General features: G+C 37.9%; 2 long non-coding RNA genes across 2 annotated transcripts; one reads left to right on the top strand and one right to left on the bottom strand.

Moving 5' to 3' along the window:
- Positions 1–9,693: 9,693 nt before the first annotated feature.
- LOC103477327 (uncharacterized) lies at positions 9,694–11,928 on the bottom strand. The gene is made up of 3 exons (XR_535625.3): positions 11,073–11,928; positions 10,808–10,991; positions 9,694–10,696 (listed from the first exon to the last, which is right to left on the bottom strand). It is a non-coding gene; the product is annotated as an uncharacterized LOC103477327 (long non-coding RNA).
- Positions 11,929–14,746: 2,818 nt separating this feature from the next.
- Positions 14,747–21,443, top strand: LOC145555062 (uncharacterized). Its single transcript, XR_014091130.1, has 2 exons — positions 14,747–14,847; positions 18,545–21,443. It is a non-coding gene; the product is annotated as an uncharacterized LOC145555062 (long non-coding RNA).
- Positions 21,444–21,866: the final 423 nt, after the last annotated feature.

Raw genomic sequence — 21,866 nt, 5'->3', positions numbered from 1 at the left:
CTTAGTAGGTGAGATGCCATGTGGGTAGAAGTTCCTCTGTGGTTTATTTAATGAGGCGCACAGACAGGCTAACCTGGTATGACTAATTCTGTCTCTGGCTGCTGATTTTCAGAGGCCAGGAGTTCTTGGCTGCCCTTTCATCGTCCACAGAAAGCAGAGTGAGCAAAAAGAGATAACATTCAGAAATGTTTTATCACTTGACATTTCACATTCAGCTACTCAGCTGAAACTCTGTGAACGCTAAAGGAAAACTAGACTTTTGCCACTTTTCTTTACCATTGTTGAATAACAATTTTTTTTATATATTAATGTTATTTGGTATTCTGATGCAATTTATGGTGACATTTCTCAATTAAGATTTTCCCAAAGCTAGCTAATCCTTTTAAACATCAATGACTCAAAGTTTAATATGCTAACAGCAACTAGACTCAAGCTAGCTATCATTATAGAGTAATATTAAAAGTATTCAAAGACATAAATATTTTTCTTAAAAGATAAAACATTACCATAAGTGTGGCCAGATAAATTTAACTCGAAAGATATTTAGTGTAAAAAATGCAAAGATAGCTTAAATTTTTTAGCTTGAAAATGCCGAATCATGAGCTAATTGTTGAGTGAGTTTTTTTTGGTCAAATTGTAATGTATTAAATCCAAGAAAACGGAACAAATATTTCATTCTAGACGTGGTATCTGGTACACTAATGTACAAATGAAAATATTTAAGATATATATTTTAAATGTGCTGTAGATCATGCTAACCGATGTTAGCCAGCCTTGGTTAGATTTATTAGCCAACATATTAGCACAAAGGTTTTTTACACTTAGAGTTTAACCCTTTCTTTCTTTATACATTAATAATCCTTTCTACTTTTTGTTTTACTTGTTTTTTTGCCAAACAGAAAATGTTTTTGTTTTGTTTCTCAGGACTGCGTTTAACGAAATCACTAAAAATAAGACAAGCTAAACCAGCGTTTTGTCTCAAAAGTCAGAAATTAAATCTGGGAATTATTTGACACCTTAGTTAACTGGGAAGTTATCAATAATGACAGATGATGCAATTATTTTTACTCCAGTGGTGGCCATATTGGCTTTTCATTTAAGAAATAATTGAAAATTATGATTTTTCAAGCAGGTGCTTTAATGTTATATCTATTTTAAGTTGACTTTTCTGATTTGGAAACCAGAAATTCCCACTTCAAACCTTCATTTATTCAATTAATCCCACATTTCTGTATAATTTTGTTTTAAATTCGATTGTTTAGCTATATTATTCTAATTGTAAATGAAAACCATCATGAGACAAACATGCTTTTCCATAATATTCTACTGAATAGACTGTATGCTGCAGTCACATTTCCAGCTGTAAAACAAAACTTTCTCTGTGAGGTTGTAAAGATCACACCTTAATAACGATGCGTATCTTATCTACAACACACCCGACAATCTGCAGCTCTTTATCTTTGTGTGTCAGTCAGCTTCTGCAGCCCAGCATGATAGCAAAGCGACTCTCTGCTGAGTTGAAAGCGAAGAAACGGGCAGCAGGCGTGTAAGTTGGAGCGACGCAGCTGTAAAATGTAACATGTCCTATCTAGCTGTGTAAGGGGCTTTACTTAGACCAGGCGTGGGCTCGCCACACGTGACCCGCAGCCGGAGGCCGATAAGGAAGCGGGGTGAGGGTGCGACCTGGTGGGGAAGAGAATCTTGGGAGTGTGTTGACATTTTAGGAGCCACGCTTTCTGACCGCTGGTGTTGAACCGAAGCGAAACGAGAGCAACAAGCGGCGAATATAGATATATATATATAAAAAAAAGCAGTTGATGGCGTTTCATGATTTCCATTTTACTCAGAAAACAGTTTTCAGCTTCAAGAATCTTTGCACTGTAAAAAACAAAATTAAGTTTAGAACCTGGACTACATTATTATCACATTATACATATAAACCAAACCGACCCACTTCACAATAAGGCTCCCCGAATACTAATGGTTCATCGGCATGTTATTAATCCATCTCTACACTGCAAAAACACAAAATCTTACCATTTGTTTTCTAGTTTCTAGTGCAAATATCTCAGTGCATTTGAAATAAAACCAAACCAACTTACAGCTAACTTCAGTACGAAATGGTCAATTATTCCTTAATATTGATGAAAAAGTTATAGTTCAATTGGCAGATTATTTTATAACAAGGCATTTTTCCTGTTATAAGTGAAATAATCTGCCATTGAAACCAGAACTTTTTCATCAATATTAAGAAATTATTTACTTAAAACAAGTTTATATATTTATTGCTGAAAAGTTCTGTGTAAGTTAGTTTTCTTATTTCAAATGTACCAAGATATTTGCACTAGAAACTATACAAAAATATGTTGTAAGATTTTGTTTTTTTGCAGTGTAAACACATTATAAACAATCATAACTGTTTATTATGCTTTAATTAAGGGTGAGAATGACACAAAATAATCCAGTTTCTTTCAAAACTAGTGAGCCTAATCTGTTCACATATCCATTTTATCTGGAGTTCTACGTTGTAAGTTCTACGTTTATAAGCATTTATAAACGTAATTTTTATATTCTGCTTCTCACCCTTAATTAATGCATAACTAACAGTATTTTACAGCACAATCAGCAAAAAATTTTCCTTCAGTTTTTATCAAAATGTATCTATAAAACATAATTTAAAAGAATTTGACGTCTTAAAAGTGGGTCTCTGTCTCTTTAAGAAACTCCTACTCTTTTCGAAACTCTGCCTTTAGGGAATCATTACAACAATGCTCCTCCACTAAGCCGTTTACAACCTTCCTAGGAGTGTTGGAACGAGAAACAGCAGATGAACAATTCCAGTTCCAAGTGCTGGCTAATTGCTGCTGCCGCTAGTCTGGAGGAGCCGAGAGGTGAACTGAGTTAGATATGCCTCAAAAGGATGTTTGTGTGTTAGAATGGTCCAGTCAAAGTCCATAACCAACTCTAAAACAAAGTATTTTACATTAAAAAAAAACAATATGGACAACCCTAGAAAGGCAGTGTCTTCAGTCAGAGGCTTCTTGAAATTTGCCTACAGGAGACAACCGTCACTATCTGCAATAATGCTTTGAGAAAGATAAATTAGTTACAACAACAACAATTCCCCTTTTGGGATCAATAAGGTATTTTTTATGCTGGTTTTTATTTATAAAAGTTCAATAAAATAATGTCCACAGGTGGGCACTAATGTTGCTCCATATGTAATTGCCAGTATAATGACACAAAGTCTGTAGTTATGTGAGAACTTATGTAAGAGATTTTAGAGTAAAAATGTTAAAGTTGGTCCAGATTCTGGTTTGAGACGACGTGGTGACATAAACCTGGTGGTGAGCCGTGTCAGGAGGGCGCAGTGTAGCGTGTGGCGCCGCGGTGCAGGACGGTTTCGGTGCTGGACGGTTTCGGTGCAGGACGGTTTCGGTGCTGGACGGTTTCGGTGCTGGACGGTTTCGGTGCAGGACGGTTTCGGTGCTGGACGGTTTCGGTGCAGGACGGTTTCGGTGCTGGACGGTTTCGGTGGTCCTACCGGGCCTCCGTCCCGCCGCATGACGATCCGGAGCCGGGGCATCGCAGGGGGGCCCGCCTCATTCATAACACTCACTCAGCATGCTGCAGCTATTTGTACAGTATAAAGATTTTGGGTGATTACATGTAGTAACCCGCTGCAGCTCGGACGTCCATGGACTCAAAGTAACCTGAACACACTGACCTGGCACTGTAAAACACAACAAGTGGAGCTTACTTAAAAAAAAATCACGTTCTTAAAACTTAAAAATGCTAGTATGTGTGATCCGTACATCTTAACTTGACTAACTTCACTGCAAAAAGACAAACTTAAGTATTTTTGGTCTAGTTTCTAGTGCAAATATCTTAGTACCTTTGAAATAAGACAAACTAACTTAAAAGTAACTTTTTGGCAAGAAACGAGCTTATTTTAGTTAAATAATTCCTCAATGACAACGTGCTAGTCCCATTAGCAGATAAAATGACTTGTAACAGTTTTTCCCATGTTATCAGCTAAATAACAGTGTAGTGGAAAATTTTTTCAGGAATATTAAGGAATTATTTATTTAGCTGATATCTCTTACTGAAAAGTTACTTTTAGTTAGCTTGTCTTATTTTAAGTTCACCAAGATATTTGCATGAGAAACCAAACCAAAAATATTGGTACAATTTTGTGTTTTTGCAGTGTAAGGTGTTTCTCCACCATTAGCATGTACATGAGGATGATTGGCAGCGCTAAGACCCTCCTCTTGGTTCTGATTGGTTGTTTTTTGTGCGTCTCTTCAGACGCCAAGAGGTGGAGATTAGTCTTTTCACAGATTATCTGTCTCATATTAAACTGTCACAACGTGGTGACATTTTTAATAAACATATTTTTAATAAAAACTAAATAGTGCAGCTTTCAGATGATCCTTTCTGCTTATTGCATTCTGTGACCGGCTTCTGGCAGGAAGCTAACCGGGCCTGGGGTTCTTACAGAATGCGGTTCCGGAGAAGACCCGTGTTCCCCTCTCCTCGGTCCGGCTGCGGCGCTCCAACTCACGTCCATATTTCATATCTGCGACTTTCAAACAAAAGCTGAATGTTGATACAATCTGCTGGCTCGCTGGAGGAAATGACTGTTTGTGGGCTCACTAATGATGTTTCTGTTTCTCTTTCTAATGCAGCCCTGCCTTTTCTTTTCTCGCCGTTTTCATTTCCCAGCATGCCCACACACGTCTCCTGTTGAGAAACTTTCCCCCAAACTCCCCTGGCGGTGAACTCGTCCAAACCGGGTCCCGAAGGACTGCGTTTGTAATGAATCTGTTCAGATCACGCTCCTGCAGAGCGCTGACTGCGACTGTTACTGTGACTTAATGCAATTTATCAGCAGCGTCATTTTAAAAATCATCACAAAAAGTCACACATGATCGATGGCAACATGTTGTGTTTAGTCTGTTTGCTTTCAGACGACAATGCTGAGAAAATCTACACTAGTTTGTTTTAAATTTCCCAAAATACCTTTGAGAAGTGAGGCTGTTGCTTACATGGCATTCGGAGCAACATATTTGTACTTTCTCCTCATCTGTTCCTGATTTTCTTTTAAATGGAGGAATGAAGTGGAGCTTTTTCAGCTTTTATTTAAGTGATTTCTTGGTTGTGCAGGTCTGGCAGTAATCAGGCCCGGGTGTAGCTGGTGAAACTGAATCCAGAAAATGTAGTAATTTACAGAGAATTCATTATTTAGCAAGATTTTTATTTTATTTTTTAAATAGGACCTGGTCGGTTTTCACATATTAAATGAAAATCTTATGTATTTTCAACTTGAGTTTTTTTGTTGTTGTGGTGGCTATTATTAAAAATTGTTTCATGATCTGAAAAATCATCATTTCATTCAAATCTTTTGAATCAAATATCCTATTGTTGCAAACTCGGTTTGTCTAGGTTTTGAACAGAAAATGCCACTCACACTATGGCTTCACCACTGCTGTTTTCATGTAGTTTACTCTTGTCTAGATCTGCTACAGCTATCTAGCATGCTAGTGTTAGCATACTAGCTTATGACATAGTTTTTGTTGATTTTGGCATGTAATATTCTGTTGGCATCACAGACAATGTCAGCTTCTTTAAGCTAACATTAATACGCCACTCGCAATATGGCCACACCACTGGCGTACTCATTAAGTTGACTCTTGTGTCTATATTTGCTATTGCTAGCTAACATAGTAGTGCTAGCATTCCTTCTAGTGACGCCAATTTATTGATTTTTGTATGTAATATGTTGCTAGAATCACAAATAGCAGTAGCTACTTTAAGCTAACAAGCTACCAGTAGCTTTGCGTCTTTATTGCTTCTCTGTTTAAATCTAAAAACACAGATCAGGTTTAAATGTTTTGTCTTTAACTCTGCTTCTTCGGCAACTTTCTGCCTTAATTTAACTTGGCCTGCTTCTAAAACCAAAACATATTTAAAACTTGCTGCTCTTATGATGCCAATTTATGCTCTGCAACAGATTTTCCAGCTTCGGTTCAGCTTCGTCATGCATTAATTTATAGGCTTTGATTTCCTGTCACTTAGTAAATTTCCCCACTAAGGGACAAAGAAGGTTATTTCTATTCTATTCTACCTCAATATTAATAGTTTGACCTCTAATTTTGAATCTTTTTATCTACTTTTACCAAATGTCCTTCTCCCATCTATAATATTTGAGGTTTTTAAACTGCTTGAAGGTTTCCTGAACATATTTCTGAGTTTCCTCTGCTGTTGTGCACCTGTCACTTTCACGACTCGCCGTCTCCCTGCGTGGCCGAAAGTCCTGCAAGACCAGTTCTGCCATCAATGACTCCCTTTTGAGAATCAGGAGAGCGGCGCGGCAGGACAGACCACCTTTATCTGGCGCTCTCAGGACTCCCATTCATGCGCCGGATGGGGGGAAAACTATCTGCATTTACACACACATGCAAACAGAGTGGGAAAAGTTTGTGTTTGTGTGTGTACCAACTAAATTAACCTCCATCAGCGAGCGGAAAAACATCTAATTTTATCACTTTTTATAGTGCGTAACTGTTTCCTTTGTATCTGCAACTTTGCACACATCTAATTTTACAACTATTTTAATTTGTGTTGTTTCTATTTTTTACTGATTGCCTGCGTGTCTGCCTCCACACCAGGACCAGAAAACAGCATTTTCTGGTTTCATTGATACTTTTGTCTCATCATCAATGGAGAAATGGCTTTAAACAAGAGATGAGTCATAATCTGCATTTCTGCGCCGTTTCTCGGTTATGTGGCCTGGAATACACACAGTTATTTACGTTGAGTAAACACACACGTACACACACACGTAAATAGTAAGTAAATTTTATTTATACTGCGTCTTTCACAGGTCAAAAACCCACAAAGTGCTTTACAATCAAAACAAACCTAAAAAAATACAGAAAAACGTTTTGAAAACATTCAGCAGCAGAAATGAGTCTTCAACTGAAAACTGGAAGTGACCTATTTGATTTTAAATCTTTAGGTGGCCTCGAATCTGCCTGAGTCAAAACAAGAAAATGTATGTACTTTAAAATTAAACAGATAATTTCCCTACCCGTTTTTAAAATTTATTTAAAAAAGTCAAATTCCTTATGTATGTGCACAAAACTCTCTTTATACACTGCAAAAACACAAAATCATACCAAGTATTTTTGTTTGATCTAGTGCAAATATATTCAAATATTTGAAATAATAGTAGCTTTTCATTGAGATAAAGGGGATTGTTTAAATCAATAATTCATTACTATTGGTAAAAAAAAAAGGTTATTTCACCTATAAAAAGGGAAAACATGTTTTTATGAGTGATCAAATCTGCCACTGGAGCTAGTACTTTACCAGTATTCAACATTTTTCTTTACAAGTTTATTTATCTTGTAAAGTTACTTGTTAGTTTTTTTTAGATATTTGCACTATGGACAGAAATTATTGGTCAGATGTTGAGTTTTTGCAGTGTAGCTCTTAAGTTTAGCATCTTTTTCCTCCTTCATATCAAACCCAGACTCTGCTGTGTTATTTTCTAAGAAATACAGGATTTTTAAAACCTGTTTTTCTGATAAAGAAGACAGTACACTAAAAAACACAACATTTACCAAGTGCTTCTGGTCTAGTTTTTACTCCAAATATACACTTGAAATGCAAAAAAACTAAATACAAGTAACTTTTTAGAAAAATATAAGATTATTTTAAGTCAATAATTCCTTAATATTGATGAATATTGGCAGATTATTTCACTTCTAATAAGACATTTTCCCATGTTATAGGTGAAATAATCTGCCGATAGAACCATCCCTGTTTCATCGATATAAAGACTTAAAACAAGCTTCTACACAGTAAAAATGCTGGTGTTGAATTAACACCCAAAAGTGTTTATATGTGTCCAAGTCAGCAGGTGTTAAATTCAACAATACAGAGTCACATTAACATTTACAACGGTGCTGTTGTTAAAATATATTAAAAGTAACACCAGTGTAGTGTTAATCACATAATGTGGTGTCAAAAAAGTAAATAATTGACCCACAAGGTGCCAATATCAATCAAATCCAGTGGAAAATATTCAAAACAATACACAGAAATGGAAAGTTTAACTTTTCTTAAACCCATTTCAGTATTATAGACAAATGTTAATTTAACAAAAAAAAACATGGGTGTCAATCTTTTAACACTTTCAAAAGTGTTACTTTAACACCTGCTGACTTGGACACATATAGACACTTTTGGGTGTTAATTCAACACCAGCATTTTTACTGTGTATCTTTTGCTGAAAAGTTACTTTTATGTTAGTCTTATTTCAAGTGTACTAAGATACTTGCAGTAGAAACTAGACCAGAAACACTTGGTAAGATTGAGTTTTTACAGTGTATTTGCCACTTTCTGAGCGTTTTACTGTTTTTTTTTCGGTGTTTTACTTCTCTGCCTCTAAACCTTCCAGGCTTTTTTCCTGCTCACAACATCAGAAGTTTGTAGTAGAAACAAGATGATCCAACACAATGTGCCCTTTGTGTTGATTCAGCTGCAGAGTAAAAAAAAAGAACAGAAAAGTTTCTGTCTGAAATTATTTTTCATGTCCAGCGTTTAAAGATTTGAAGACGCTTGTCATTACTTGGAAATCTAAATATACCTTCACATTTAACACATGTGCAAAGCTGGGTAGTAACTTCAGTAACTTCCTTTTTGACAAAATGTACTTTTAGGAGTATTTTTACTCTTATTTGAGTAAAACTTCTGGATTTTCTACCCACTGAATGAAAAACAAACATGTTTTAACCAAACATTCACCAGAGACACCTGCAGTTTCTGTTAACGTTTCATAAGTTTTTTATTTTAAACATATCATTTGGTAATACTTTATTTTGCCTGATTTTGTTATTTTTGTTGCTTATATAAATTATTGTAATTTTTGTCCTAAAAATACCAAAATTTCCACTTTATATTTGCATCCGTCTGATGATGTAATTTTAATTATTAAATGATTAATTTGATCAGATACTTGAGTATTTTATGCTTTTTATTTTTACTTGCCTAAAATAAGCTAAGAGTATTTCTGCTCTTGAGTATTTGAAACAAAAATAAAACTTGAAAACTGAGAATCTTCAGACACGTTTCCTTTGAGACAATAAAACATTTCATTTCAAGCTTAGAAAATCAATCATGATTAATCTGATTTCACTTTTTAAAAATTAACAGGACTAATTTATTTATAATGTACAAACATATTTTAAAATATCAGCTAAAAAACACAAAAATCTGTTTAAATGTGTGTTTTCGATCCTTGTTGCGGTGAAGTGTGACGCCTTCAGAAGCTTAAATAAGTTATATATATGTAAATAAGGATTTCATCAGACCTTCTCGCATGCAGAGAAATCCCGTCTGACATTTTTGTCACTTAGGAAGAAAACCTGTCGGCTGTTTCTGTCGCCAAAACTCTCACTTCCAGTTTAAATCCCTTTATTCTCTGCAGCAGTTAGTTGAGCAAACAGCAGCTTTTTTCTCCTCCACAGAAAAAAACTCATTAAGTCACAGAGCTGCAGGGAAGCTAATGCTAATTTCACCAGCATGCTAACTCACATTTACTAAAATAAGTAGTTTTTTCTGTTTTATTCATAAAAGTTTGAATTTCTTATGTCAGTAAGTGACTTAATGTTGACAATAAGTTACAGCAGAAGGAAAGATTGTGCTGTTCACCAAGATAAGTTCAAACTCTTTCCTGATTATTTTCTGCAGAGATAATAGATTAAAATTTGCTTAATTTGATAATTTAACACAGCAGTGTGCACTTGAATTGTCTCCCAGGCCTTAGCTTGACATTTTAAACGGCTTACTTGCGTTTTGTTTTTTAAAATTGCTCCTAGTTGCAGGGTCCACATCAGCAAAAGTAAAGACAAAGAGGAAGATAACGGCCTAAACCTGGTTTGCTGGTGAGAAAAGAAACCTTCTGTTATGTTAACCAGGCAATAAATCAATTAGTCACTTGATAAGCTGAAACAAACTCATGGTGATGAGCTCCATCTTCCTGGTTTTAGTCAGAACGCCAGCAGCAGCTGCAGGGTTCTGGATCAGCTGCAGCTGGAGGATTGATCTTTTTAGGCAGAAAAGTGAAGAAACTGTTCAGAAGTCAATGTGACTAAAGATAAACGCATGGACAAGTTTGTCCAGGTCGTGCTGAGGCATTAGTCCTCTAATCCTGGAAATGTTCTTCAGGTGATGGAAGGCTGGCTTTGTAACCATCTTTATGTGGCTCTGATCGTTCACGTCTGAATCTGTCACCCAGATTTTGGGCCTTTTTGAGAAATCTTAACTGCTTAAAAATAAAAACAACATGGAGTAAAAAACAGTTTTTACTCCATGTCGCCAGTTTGGCTCAGACTTGATTTCTGAACAGGATCAGAAAAAAAATCACCCAAAACTTAAGTCACGTTTGTATCAGTTCAGGCTGAAACCCAGGCAGCATTCGGGTTGAATTTCACTCATCTGCTGATTCATGACTCTGGATGGTCCTCGGGTCTCTCTGACCCACATTCTTCACCTAAAAGATGACTTTGTGCGCTCTCAGACTCGATAAGGTGTCGCAGGTGGTCACGTTGCCGCTGCAGTGTGACCGCAGTCCAAGCTCGACACTCTGTGTTCTGTTCTGACGCTGTAATGCCTGGAAGCCCTTAATCTGCAAACAGAAACCGTACACACGGCTCTCATGTGACCTGGAAACTGCCCACGCTAATGCAAGAAATGAAAGTAAATGGAGTTAAACTGCTTATAGATGTATTTGTTTTACCTGAACGGATCTCGCTAGCATGTTGAAGCATTTCAGTTCGTTTCTGCAGGCAGAAATGCTTTGGTGCCATAAAACAGAGTGTAGTTTGTGCATCTGCTGGCGCTGAGGGCTTCCTTTCACGTTACCAAAAACTGTAAACTCCTCCAAATGGTAAACATCCCTACCAGCTGAATTACTGCTGTGTCTGTGTGCACATGAATCTGGTGAGTCATGAGTGGGTGATGCTTCGTCCAGGCGTGTGAGTGTTTGTGTGTCATTAAGCTACCTGAGGAGCGCAGAGGGGAACATCTGGAAACGAGGCTGCAGCTTCGGTCAGTGGCGTCAAACCAGCAGCTACTGGTTTTTAAACCGTCTGTCTGCGAACGGCGCTTTTCACACCGGTGAAAATGTGGGAAATGTCTTAAAATAAGAATACTTGGGTGAAAGAAGGAGATAAAATCTGTAAAAAACAAAATAAATCCTCTAAATTAGGGAGTCAAACTTGGGCCAAATTACAAATCTGATGTTCTTAAAGGGCCAGAATGTACTGATAAAACCCATTAAACTGTTAAAATATCAATAAACAGATGTTTGCTTCAGCATTTAAGAGTTTCACTGATCATTTCCTCCAGGATCTCATGATTGTTTTTGTAGTTTTTTTTGTAATCAAATCACAGATTTTGTTATGCTCATTTAGAAATATTTGTAAGGAATTCTGCTCTAATGTATGAAGTTAAATGTGACATTTTATTACCTCGTCAACCATGGACTACAAAATCCAGTAAAGCTGAGGCAGGAGCTGCTTGTTTTTGGCCAATTTTGAGAAACTTTAGCAGTAAAATCAATAAAATTTGTGGATTTGCGTGAAATTTGCAGATTTGTGAAAAACTGGAGGAACTTATTGATGTAATTTGGAGTCTAGAGGGCCACATAAAAAACTACGGCGGGCCAGATTTGGCCCCTGGGCCTCGAGTTTGACACACTTCTAGATGCTTATTTTAATAGTTTAAACACCAAATAAACACCAATACACATTGATATAGTTGATGCAAACAAAAGTTTTGAATCACGAGAAGTAGTTAGTAGAAAAAAATACATAAAGCCGCCCATTCTCTAAAGTCAGTTTGATGTACCATTAAAAACTAAGCATATATATATATATATATATAGTTCACCTAGATACAAGCAGTAAAACATGCAGAATATCCACCCAAGAAGTGTATGGGTGAAAAAGATTTTTATAAAGTTAAATTATTATAAACAAAAAAACGGATGAATTGATCAAACTTCAGCCTCAGAAGTGCAAACCCTCCTGATCCCGTTATCAGCTGTAGTTTTCCTGTTTTTTCCTGGGAATGAGGCCACGCTCCCATCTGGCAGCTTCGGCTCAGCAGATTAAATATTCACTTTCTCTAACGAATGCAGAAAGTTTAGTTTGCATAAGAAATGTTTTGGTGTCTGCAAACTTAAATCATCTTCAGTTTTTCTCATTTGATTAAAGTAATTTTCTTTCTTTTGTCGTGATGGTGTCTGCTAACGCTAACGGCTAACGAGGAAATGTTCCAAATGAATATGGCTTCAACCAAACTAATTATTTCTATTTCATTTTTATTTCAATCAGTCATTAATAAATGTGAATAGTTCATTTAACAACTAAAAGAAATCATGAATAAATAGGAGCAGAACAAAGTATAAACACCTGATGGTTCGATAGATTTGGTTCGATTGGGGACCAAAATTGCAACATTTGTTGCATTTTCAGCTGCGGTTCACTTTCACACTGCATTGTGTCCAACAATATGAAAGACCTGTTCCCCTTCTCGCCTGTGGGGGCGCTGCACCAAGAACCACTGAAGGAAACGTCAGATTTTAGCAGTCGTACCATTTCTCTTCTGTCTTTGGCAAAAGACCATGAGTCGTTTCTCCTATTAGTGCTAGACTCTCATGTCTGCTTTGGCTTTATTTACCCAGAATGCCCTGCGCTCTAGTCCACTTCCTGCTTTTGGATCGGTGTGCAATCTGCATTCAAATCGCACCAGAGTTCATTTCAATCAAACCAAGAACGAGGTTTGTAGATGGGCCAGAGTTTGATTGTTTTGGTTCACACCAGAGTTGGTTAGATTTTTTGGTTCACACCAGAGTTTGGTTTTTTTTTTGGTCCACACCAGAGTTTGGTTTTTTTTTTGGTCCACACCAGAGTTTGATTTTTTTGGTCCACACTAGTTTGATTGCACGTTCACACCTCCCCAAACGAACCGGACTTTCTAACAAAAATCTAGACTTTGATTAAAGTGGATTAAGCAGGGCTGGTGTGAATGAACCGTTTGAACTACATTTCAAATAAGCATCTTATTTACATCCTTATCTCTTCATATTTGCTGTGGTTTTATAGAACCAGATAAGAGCTGATTCTTCTAGCAGCGGGACTGCAGTGGTAAAAATAGCTGATTACTCGAAGTACACTTTTAGATTAGTTCTGAACTCTTCAACACTGAATAAATAGTGTGCAAAGACTTCTCAAAGTAAAAATAAGCAGAAATATTTGTCTCAACAGAGGTATAATTGTTCCCGTTTTAACAATGCGGTGCTTTAAAGTGAAATTTGACGTCAGGCTGCTGGTTTCCACTGAGGTATCATGGGGAATAGGTTCGTCTCCAAGCATCACATGCTGCTTCATACACTCAGGCCCTCTTGCAGCTTAGTCACATCACTGTGCATTCAGCTTCCCGGTGAAAACAACACCACTTCCATTCAGCCTTTATCAGTACATCATCAGTTCAGGGAACACATGGTGTTCCTCATAGTGCCGTGTCCTCACTCGATCGTGTTTCCCACTCTCGGTTTCTCTCGACACCCATAGAAAGCTTGTAACCAACAGCTAAAAAGCTTTTCTTATATTATTGGACATGACTTACGACACGTTTAAGCCGTAAAGACAGACTTTAAGCTCCTGCCTCCCCGTTTCTGAACGAGATGTGTGTCCGAACATGTGTTTCATGTTTCACTGTTGGATTGTTTTTGTTGGTTTTGGTTGAGTGTTTGCGTGTGAGCCAGAGAGACCGTCTGTTTGCTTTCTGTGGTTTTCCTCGGGCTGCGGAGAGCTTGCTTCTTCCACTATCATTCCAGCAGGCCTGGTGGCAAACTTTCAGAGTGTGAGAGCAATTTATTTTCGACTCGGAGGGAAATCAGATTTAGGGAGGTCGGACAACCTGGCAGTGATGTTGACTATCTTGTTTTCCTTTTAATTTTATTTAAATGTTCCCAGCCATGGACTCACCCAGACAGAGAATCCTGACTTGAATGTGATAAGAAACCAAGAAGGCCTTCCCTAAAAGATGGGCCATAAGCAAAACAGTTGGTCAGATTATTGATTATTGAGCATAAATAAATTCTCAATGGATGCCTTACCTTCCCTGCACTCGCTCCCCTCACAAATTACTGTTCGACTAGAAGCAAAAATAATAATAAAAATGGCTGCAAACACAGGCGCAATAATACAAACGTGCATCTTTGAAAAGCAGAAGTAGAGCCTGCTGCAAAAACAAGAAAGCGGTTTCTGGATGGTAAGCCAACAACAAATCAGCTGTCTTTTCTAGCAGCCATTGTACAGCGCATACAGTGGTAAAAACAGCTGACCAAACATGCGGGAGCTCTGCTGGAGTTGCTAGGTAACGTGCAGAAATCTGATGTGGTTGCTAGGTAACGGAGCGTGTGACTTAACATTGAGGAGGTTTTTGTAAGTGCTCGTCTTCCAGACACCAGAAAACATTAACCTATTACCAAAAAAATGTCTGGGTGTTTTTTTTTTGAAGCAGTAGAAACCCAAATGGAAAAACAAAAACATGAAAATGTGAATTTTGCTCAATAGGTGGCCTTTAAGTGTTAAGCTCTTCCAATGATGTATTGTTGTCTGAATATAATTAGTCTTTAAGGTCAGAAGAAGGTTATATCCCAGAACAGCGCCGCCATATTTTAGCGGTTAGGCTAAACCCCGAAGAGGCGAGGCAGAACTTCAAGCAGGTTTCGGGTCACCAAGGTGACGCGGACCGTCACTCGAGCAGGTGGGAAAGAGGCCTGGTGTGTTTGTGCATGTGTGTTAGAGGTCCAATAGGTCAGCGGGTTGCTGTTTGGATTCGTTCATGCTGGTGTTTAGCTACGCGGCCGTTGCAGGCGCTGAGGGCTTCACCATGACAGCTGCTAATCCAACCCGCCGGCCTCAGGAGCGACTGGAAACCAGGGAGCCTCAGCCTGTTGGTGCTTGTGCGATTGTGTCGTTTTTACGTACATGCTGGAGCCTGAAATAAGTGTAAGCTGACACAGCAAAGTGCTCTTAATTAGTGTGCGGTTATTCTTGCTTTTCCCACAGGACAGGAAAGAAAACATACGATACAGCTGAGCTATAATGTGAGCAGGATAAACAACGAGGAAAAATGGAGTCTGGAGCTAAATCTGTTTCAGGGCCACAAACATGAAGGCTGTTAATCAGTTTCACATTTGGTGCAATGTTTTCAAAAACCTGGACAAGCAGAAACATACGTCTAATACTGAGCTATTTCTGTAATCGATTAATCAATTTTCTGACGATTAATCGAGTAATCAAATAAAAAATTGACATTCTACAGATTTTTTATTGAACCACTTAAGCCTTTTTTATATAATATCAGAAATAAATTAAAAACTTGCAAATAAATGAACTATTTAATTACTTTGTTAAAAAAAAAAGCCTAAAATGCAGTTACACAGCATTTCTTTCAGTGAATTTGAACTGGATGATGCTAAAACTATGCAACTTGAGGAGTTTTGGCTAAAACAATATTTACAGAAAAAAAAAGTTTTTATCTTAAATGCTAAATGTATCTTGTAGAATTTTGGCTTAATTACTAATATGAATGAATACATTGGCTTTTTTCCACCAAATGCTCTTTTTGAGTTTGTATATTCCAATTAACAATAAATAGTTTACTAAAATAGTTGATAATTATTCCATTAGCTGGAGTGAAGCAGAGAGCATGGGGGGGAAATGGAGAGATGATTGACAGCGCTAAGACCCGCCTCCTGGTTCTGATTGGTTGTTTCTTGTTAGCACTGGAAGAATGCAGATATTTCATTTTTCATAGTAACTAGTTACATTTACTAGAGTAACTTTTTGAAAAAAAAAACTAACTTTTAGGAGTATTTTTACTATGCTGTACTTTTTACTTTTTCTTGAGTAATTTTATCATGAAGTATTTCTTCTCTTACTTGAGTAAAATTCCTGGATTTTCTACCTACTGAATGAAAAACAAACATGTTTAACCCAAAATCCACCTGACACAGACACACACCTGCAGTTTGTGTTAAAGTTTCATAAGTTTTCATTGACATACTGCAGCTTTAAGACAAGAAGCAAACATTTAAAACCGTCTGTTCTGTCCTCGTTTCAGTCATAAAGGTTAACAGTTAGCATGCTAACGTCAGACTGAAGAGTCTGAGGTGGAGCTTTGGGAATAATGCAGAATATTTTTTAGCCTTATTTTTATTTTTCAGATTGCTTTGATTAAAAATCTTTAAAAATAAACCTGTATTGGTTTGAAAACAGGCTATTAGCTTTTCCTAGATTGATTGCCAGCCAGTTGCTCCTGTACGATCCCTCTTGTTGCCCGCGGTTATAGCGCAGATCAAACTGATCTGTTCACTGCATTGAATCAGCTGCTACTTTCACTTAAAATAAATGAGCAGACACTGCAGGCTTGTTCTTAATATTTCACACTAATATTTTTATGTTGACTTCTTGTTTAATGAATAATGCCAGTGTGTGTGTAGTCTGTTGTGTGTTTTGTTAAATGACGATAAGAGGTGATGAATGTAAATATTTACATTTCAATAAATGTGTCAGTTTCTTCAGGAAGCTTTGAAAAGCAAATATTTATGATAGCCTAACTACCAACTCACCTATCAGCTTCCTTATGAGCCGTTTTCCTGGCATCAGGCTGAGTTGTCCCATATAATGATTCTAGGAACCTAATGACAGATTTTACACCCATCAAATATATGAATCGAGGCTGACGCAAAAGCTTCTGTACTGCTAACTTTCATGAGGTTATAAACAAAACTTGTTTTTTAAAGTTCCCGTCTAGTTAGGAGAGTCTCATTTGATGATTGGCCAAGTGAAAACAATCATTTTAAGAATAATGTTGCAGAAAACTGAGTGATTTTACTGAGCTGATGTGTTTCTAAACTCTAAACGAATCAAATAAAGTCAAGGATCTGGTTTTTAAAGGGTAGTTATGAGCAGTAAGTATCTTACTGAGGAAGCTATGTTTAAAGAATCAGGGAAAAGTTAAAGTTTTACAAGTGGGAAGAAACAACTTCCATTAGTTTTATCCTCTCAGTGGAACAGTAGAAACAAAATAAAAGAAATATTAGAGATTAGCACTAAGCCTCTTCTGACTCTGGTTGTTTTTGGTGCGATTCTTCACATAGTCATGGCAGCTCAGAAAGAACGTGGATATCGATCTTTTCACATATCATCTGTCTCATAAACTATAAAGACAAGGTGACATTTTTACCAAATATGCTGAAGATATATTTTTATAAAATAACAGGTTTTATAAAAAGCCCATCCTGCATCATATGACCTGATGTGTTTCTATAGCTGCTCGTCCCAGAACTTAATGACAGCCTGAGTGTAAATGTATGTTGCTCTGTTTGAGTGGGGTGACTGAGTTCACTGCGAGCGTTTTGAGTCTGAGACGCGGGGAAATTAGTAGGAAGACGAACAGGACAATCAGGGTCGGCTGACCACAGAGGAATGCTCCCTGCAGGCCGCGGCTCCTCCAGCTGTTCCCAGCGCCTGGCAATTACACTACACACACACACACACACACTGAGCTCAACCTTTACATAATAATAAAGACGCTCAAGTCAGATGTTGTGCAGTCCAGGACTTTGTCACATGGCGGAGTGGAAGTGGGGCAGGCTATTTGCTAACATTTGTTTTGGGTGGAGTCGAGTGCTGTCAAATTTAGCTAACGCACACAGACACACACACAGTCGTGTTTTCATGACTTGTGGGGACTTTATATTGACTTCCATTAATTTTCTAAAGCCTAACCATATCAAAATATCACAAATATTCCTAAATTAGTACCACAAACACTTACAAAAATTATTTGTAAGTTTTACAAAAAGAATTACAAAAAGAAAAATTACAAAAAGAATTACTAAATCCATGAGGGACTGAAAAGATATTCGATAATATTATTTAATTTTAAGAATTCATTGATATTTTATCAGTTTGTGAACAGGATTTATCAGTACATTCTGGCACAACCGGCCAGAATTTACACCGTAACCCCAACCAAAAGTCAATTCACACCTTTGCCCTAAACCTAACCCCAAAACAGCATTTCCCTTCATGGGGACCAAGAAAATGTCCCCACAGGGAGCCGTGGTCCCCACAACCCCACATTGTAGACAGAAATAGGTCCCCTTGAGGATATAAAAACCAGGTTCACACACACACACGATTTAAGCCGCATCGCTCCGAAAAGAAGCGTTGTAGATTTTTATTTAGCTTCTGTTTTCACAATCTGTGCTGCAAAGAGAAACGGCGCCCAGGTAGGTGGTGTGTGCTGCCGAGGTGTTGACCATCATGAGACCGGATCAGTGCACTAAAAACACAGCCACATGATCCACGCACACACACACACACACACGCACACAGGTACAGGTTCAATGAGAAACATCACACCGCCTCTTTCTCTCTTGACTTTGCAGGCCGCTGTCGACATGGCAACCGTTGATGAGTCTGACGTCAAGGCCGCTTTGTGTGTCTGCCCTCGGTGTGAGCGAGACGCGAAGGTGAACGGAGGCGGAAAATGTGAGAAAGTGCGCCTCGTTCGTTTAATCCCTGCGTCCCGAAATCTTTCTTTCAGGTTCCATGGAAACGTCCGGAGTTTAGTCGTTTTTACGTCCTTTTAAGATACAAAATACTAAAAGTTTACGACGAATTTAAGGCCTGTGAAAAATGGACGTTACCAATGGAGGATGGAAAAAGAAGAAGCTGAATGGAACGAAGGAAGGACACAAGGAAGGAATAAAGAGTAAAATAAAGGGCAGACAAGATGGAAAGAGACAAAGATGGACACAAGAAGGACGGGAAGCGACAAAGGGAAAAGGGAAAGAAAGAAGGACAAAAGAAAACAAGGAAGAATGAAAGGAAAGAAGGAAGGGAAGTAAAACAAAAAAGGAAAGATGGAAGGACAAAAGGGAAAAAGGAACAGAGAAAGGAAAGAAAGCTATAACAAAGTATCCAGGGAAGGAAGGAAGGAATGACCGAAGGAAGAAGAGAAAGAAGGACAAAAAGATATGAAATGAGAAAGAAAAAAGGAAAGAAAAAAAAACTAAAGGAAGGAAAAGCAGAAAAAGAAAATATCCTTGGAAGGTGGAAGGAAGGACAGAAGGATGCATCTGAGGAAGGACAAGAGGAAGGAAGGAAAGGACAGACTACTGTACACTGTAAACTGGAATTTATTGTGACAATGATAATTCAAAAATAGTAAGAAAATAATACACGATATGTTAAATTTCCACCCCTGATGTCTCAATTAAAAAAATGTTATAACCTGATAAAGTTTGGAAAAGCTGGTGGTGGACGACATGAAAGTTTTATCATGATATTTTGTGGCGATAATAAAAGTGATGATGGCAAACATTTATTAAACGTAATCCTAACAATATGGAGAGCTTTTCTATAAACATCGTAAATTGGAATTTATCTTGTAAACGATAAAACATTCGATAGTAACTACTGTCTGACGCCGACGTCATCACTGAGATCAGTGTAAACATTTTCCTGATAAACTCAGAAATGCTCGTCTGATGCATAAAACCCTGTAACTTTCTTTTCCGACTCCCATCATGTGAAAAAAACAACTGAATCGGTTGTTTTTGTGTGACTCAGCTCAAATTTTAACCCTCTTCATCTCTGGCTCTGCCGATTCTCACCCTGACGTAGCAAACAGCGCATTCCTCCCTTACCTCTGGTAACGGCAGCTACGTCTTATTAGCATACGGTAAATTTAGATGTGAAACCAGTTTGGGGACTGAGCGGATGGTTTAACTCTCAAGGCGCTGAGTCATATGAGCCCACTGGGGGACGAGCTGTGTCATGCTTCTTGCTGCTCTGCTGAGAATCACACTTTTATCTTTGTTCTCAGAAGACTCTGGATGAATTTATTTGAAACGGTATTCAAATCTGAGTGAAACTGAAAAGGTTCGGGTCTAATCGGCCCCCTTAATGAACCGGCTGTGTGAGTCAGAACCGGGCTTCTCGTTTATTCATGCCCGTCCCAGTGATGCAGTGATAACGTCGGCTCTGTGAAACAGAAAACATCCTCTGCTGTCCTCACAGAGGAGATCAGATATTACCAACACACCAGATTCTGCTTGGATGGAGTTTACAATAAAAAACATTTTCTGGATGATAAATTGTCCCAGAAATGATGTTGATAATATAATGTAATATATTGATAATGGCATGATATTAGAAACTTTATAATTAAAACGCTAATTTTTACTAACCAAACATTGGTCCATAAAGTCTGTTAATTTAATGCTCATTAGAGAGTTTTTGTGTTTAAATCATTAAAGTATCTCATGTTTTTTAAAACGGCATTTATTTAACTTTTATTAAATTATTCTTTTACATATTTGTTGAAACTGTCGTGACAGTTTGATACGAGACAGATAATCGGTGAACAGAACCCCGAACACCTCTGCCTTCTCCCAGTGTTGACTAGAAACAACCAATCAGAGTGAGGAGGCGGGTCCTAGCACTGTCAATCACGCCCATGTACATGCTGCTCCCCCCCTGTGCCCTCTGCTACAACACAGCTTTTCCCTGTCAACAGAGCATGTCGTAAATCTTACTGCTAGTTAGCATAGCCACTGGTGATGGTCAACAAGCTGTTTTCCTGTAACTGTAAGCTGTTTCTCCTCCATTAGCACATTTAGCAGCGTGTTCATGAGGTTGATTGATAGCACTAAGACCCGCCTCCTGGCTGTGATTGGTGCATGTCTTCAGACGGCAGTAAGTGGAGGAGATCCATCTTTTCATAGCAAAAATTTAAAAAATGTGTTTTTTGTTGTTTTGTTTATAAAAGTTACCCTCTGTGCTATTAATGGTTTATAAACAAGCTATAAACAGACGAGACTTGATGGTAGCTTTGGGATTCACGCATCAGCTGAGACATTTTGGATGTTTTTGTAACATTTCCTGTTGATTTCCAACTCGATGACAACACGTGATGAGGGGGATGTCTGTGCATTTCTGAGAGATGTGCAGATATGATGCTGCAGGTTTTATAAATCATGATACACATTTCCTGTGTTTCCTCGTTGTGTGCCACTGCCTGTTATTACATAGGTCCATTCGGGACAGAACGCCTCAGGCCAGTGGAATAAAGCTGTATCTGTTTGTGACCACTCATATCCCATAATGCATTGTAGGGAACATCTCTGGCCTGGGGGGTAAAAGGTTATGAGACAATACTCCAGCTAATGCTATTTAATATGTTGGGCAGCTGTCTATCTGAACATCTACCTGCATGTCTGTCTGTTTGCTTCTAATATCACATCTTTAAAAAAGATCTGCTGCTGCATACCTGATCTGAAACTTGTTTATGGAAACTCTATCCTCCCTGATGTGATTGCATCCTGGGCTCCAAACCTCCCAGTCATGCCTGACTCACTTTATGAGGCGTCTCCAAGGACAAACAGCCTTTCATGCTCCACGTAATGCTTTGAATTTGTGTATTAGGAAACTTTTACTCATTCCTAATTGTTTGAGAATGTGCACTCAGGCACGTCCTGCGGTTTCCAAAAGAGCAGAAAAAAAATTGGAAAGCTGTCTTTTGTGTTTTTCCAAGATGTATTAATCAGTTGGGGACAATACACAACTATTCTCATGCTGTTTAATTCAGTGCTGCACAGCAAGAAAAACAACGAGAAAGCTACTTTTCACTTTGGCTGCTTTCCGCTAAACATAATTTGTTCATGATGAAAGGGATAATTTATATCTGACAGAAAGGGTTCTTCA

Source organism: Poecilia reticulata, chromosome 15 (genome assembly GCF_904066995.2).
Source record: "Poecilia reticulata chromosome 15, P_reticulata-male-v2, whole genome shotgun sequence".
In the NCBI taxonomy this organism is placed as follows: domain Eukaryota; kingdom Metazoa; phylum Chordata; class Actinopteri; order Cyprinodontiformes; family Poeciliidae; genus Poecilia; species Poecilia reticulata.
The sequence above is the reverse complement of the archived record's forward strand: the minus strand, read 5'-3'. Positions and strand labels throughout refer to the sequence as shown.